The 3,370-nt window shown below is 38.0% G+C and overlaps 1 pseudogene; it reads right to left on the bottom strand.

Annotated features, from left to right (window-relative positions):
• Window positions 1–1,537: 1,537 nt before the first annotated feature.
• LOC148956980 (protein gustavus pseudogene) lies at window positions 1,538–2,930 on the bottom strand (annotated as a pseudogene).
• Window positions 2,931–3,370: the final 440 nt, after the last annotated feature.

Genomic DNA, 3,370 nt, shown 5'->3' with positions numbered 1-3,370 from the left:
AACCTTACTGTAGAGGTTTTAAACTCCTATCTACAAAAATGTGGAATTTTCCATTTTCTGCCAGAAGAAAGATCATCGATGCGTGTTTATTTGTTTGTGTTGTTGTTTTTTTGTTTTTTTTTGTTTTTCTTTTACCCCGGGGTATGAGTATAGGCCCAGTGGGCCAATAAAATCTTGGGAGGGCTCATTTGAAAGGAAAATAAAATTTATATTGCCCTTTTTAATTTAACAAAAAAAATGGAGGGCAACTAGGCCCCCTCCCACGCTCATTTTTTTCCCAAAGTCACCCGATCAAAATTTTGAGATAGCCATTTTGTTCAGCATGGTCGAAAATATGATAAAAATGTCTTTTAGGATGACTTGATCCCCCAAAGTCCCCAGGGGGAGGGCTGAAAGTTATGAACTTTACTCAATGTTAACATATAGTATTGGTTATTGGGAAGTATACAGACTTTTTCAGAGGAGATTTTTTCTGGTAGGTGGGGGAAGGAGAGGGTCGGGGGCTATATGGAAGGATCTTTCCATGAAGGAAGTTTTCATGGGGGACGGGACATTGCTGTGAAGGGGGCGCCAGATTTCCCAGCATTATTAAAGAAAAAGATCAGGAATTAAATAAAAAAAAACAAGTTTTTCAACTGATCAACTGATTGTGATTAAGAGGTCATTTTTAAAGAACTGGAAAAAAAATTCGAACTATAGTTTAAAGAGCAGGGTATTGACTAGGGGCGAACCCCCTAATATACGTGTTAAAAATTTATGAATATAGAAGTTCGTTACGTAAGTTAATTCTAAGTTACGTATATTTATTACTAATAAAAACGTTCGTAAATAAAATTAAACAAGTTTCGAGAAAGCCATTTAACCAAATATAATATGCAAATTCTGTTTAAATTATTCATGTACGGTGAGCCAAAATCAAAACCTGCATTAATTCAAAAACATTCAAAAATTAAAAAAAAAAAAGTTTTTTTAACTGAAAGTAAGGAACGACGTTAAAACTTAAAACGAACAGAAATTATTCCGTATATGAAGGGGGCTGTCCCCTCCTCAACGCCTCGCTCTTTACGCTAAAGTTTGACTTTCTCACAACTCTATTTTTTTAAACAATAAAAAAACTTTAGCGTAAAGAGCGAGGCGTTGAGGAGGGGACAGCCCCCTTCATATACGGAATAATTTCTGTTCGTTTTAAGTCTTAACGTCGTTCCTTACTTTCAGTTAAAAAAACTTGTTTTTTTTATTTAATCTGTAGTAAGGAATGAACAAATAAATGAGGCGATAAAACAGGGATGAATAAATCTACTGAAAACCGACGGGACATTTCCGTCCCTGTAGATCTCCTCTACTCGTCGTCTTACAAATATCCAGTAGAAAGCTCCAGGACAGAGGGCTGTACTGGATAATAACAAAAATATTGGTGTATTCATTTTTATTTATAATTTTGTGTGAAACAAAAGTTGAGTCTAGCAATTTTCAAGTTACGGACAAACAATAAAGAACTTTAAATTGATTTTTTTTTCTACTCTGAAGTACAGCAGTAGCCACAATTTTACAGCAATAGTAAAGGCTTGATCACTGTAGTTTATTAATACTGCAGGATAATGTGGCAACACTGAACACAAATCACTAATATGGCAACGTCAGAGATCTGCCACTATCAATGCCCTCTGTAAGAGTTTAACATCCTTGTTACCGTCTATCTTGATAAAGAAGGTAGGAAATAAGAGCCTGAGGCAGGTCCAGCTCCTGAACACGATCTAACCGTTGTTTCCCTACATTTTGGCGAATGACACGACGACATAAGTCCATCAGTGGTAATGGTTCAGGATCAAGGCCTCTAATATATCGCATAGTGATTTCACAGTGTCCCAAAACAGCGGAGACGACTGGATACAACTTCTTCCCTTTGAGACCACGAAAAGCCACCCCTAAATATTGACCATCCACAACAAAAGACATGGTACCTTCATCCATATCAAGTACAACTAGGAATTTATCTGGTACGACAAATGTTTCGTCATTTTTTAGCGATGCTGGATATGCAACACCACCATTATTGTTCCTATTATCATGAAATAGTTTATTTCGTCCGAGACCCCAGCCCCATGAATGTTCGTTGCTACCAATCAAGCTTTGATATCCAACTGAATGAAGGGGTGCTTCTGAAGTGGCAACACCGACCACAGCATGAGTTCCCCGTTGTCGTGTTGACCAATGAATTTCCCAGACATGAAGGCCTCTTGTGTAGCCATAGCGACCACGAATGCAGTCCGTACTTTGAGCAACTGGATGTCGGTGGAAAGTTAATTTGTCGTCTTCCTTGACAAATATATTTAATGATCTATCATCTGGATTCCAACTATGTTTAATTTGTACTTCTTTTGAAACAAGGGGCATATCCAAAAGCATATCTAATCGTGAAGGTTTCACGAGGTCTTGACCTAGCTCACGAGGCAGGGTTGATTTAAGGTTGGAGCCACCTTCGCGACTAATTGAACGAACACCGCTAGATACTTTTTGGCCCATTGTCATGCCTCTATAACGCCTCCTCTTCTCTCTTAATTCGACGCCACTCCTTTGTCGGCATTGAGAGCGAACCGTGTTTTCACTTGGAGGAGCTACACTAGATGGCAACGTTTTTGCCAGTCTTGGATATGAAGTCCTATTAGGCGGACTCGAAGTTTCTCCCTGAGGTTCGTCTCTATACGACCGAGACCTTGTCCACTGTTCAGAACTTGTTTTATCACTATAACAACTCAGTTCACTCCCATAATTTGTTTCGCTTTGACGAGTATTCCGTACTGGTGGCAACCAATGCAATGCACTGTTTCGTGTCTTATACCTATTAGATTCAGCAAGCTCTTTACACATTTTCACAACCGAGTCACTTTTTTTCTTCCTATTCCTACACTTCTTCACAATATTTTTATTTCCAGCTTTGGTTCTCATTTTCAACTCACACCCTTCCTTCCTGCGACTCCTCTGAAGTACTTAGACACAAAAATCTGTTGGCCCAAGGAATGAGATTATTTTGCTTTTTGTAAGTTTTGTATAATAAAAAAGATTAGAATATTATTTTGGAAAAATATACTTCAATAAAAATAATGACACCATCTTGCCCATTGATGTAGTCGATGACGTTTGATTAAATATGCTATATGTGCTATCCTTTCTTAACACCAAATATAAAATGATGGCTCAAAAAGTGTGAAACCTGATTTGAAATACAATTTTTTAGTCTTCAGTCAACTACTCCCCCCCCCCCAACTCTCCTGGCCCGCTCTAAAACATCCGAGAACCAGTTTAACATTACCCTTTTTTGGAAGTTCGGATCTTCATCTATATGAATGTGTCGAGGAAAAAGAAAACAGAT

The sequence above is a fragment of the Artemia sp. Qi Xiang Cuo genome, chromosome 1, assembly GCF_049724085.1.
Source record: "Artemia sp. Qi Xiang Cuo chromosome 1, ASM4972408v1, whole genome shotgun sequence".
Lineage (NCBI taxonomy): Eukaryota > Metazoa > Arthropoda > Branchiopoda > Anostraca > Artemiidae > Artemia > Artemia sp. Qi Xiang Cuo.
Note: the sequence above shows the minus strand (reverse complement) of the source record. Positions and strands in the feature narration are given on the sequence as shown.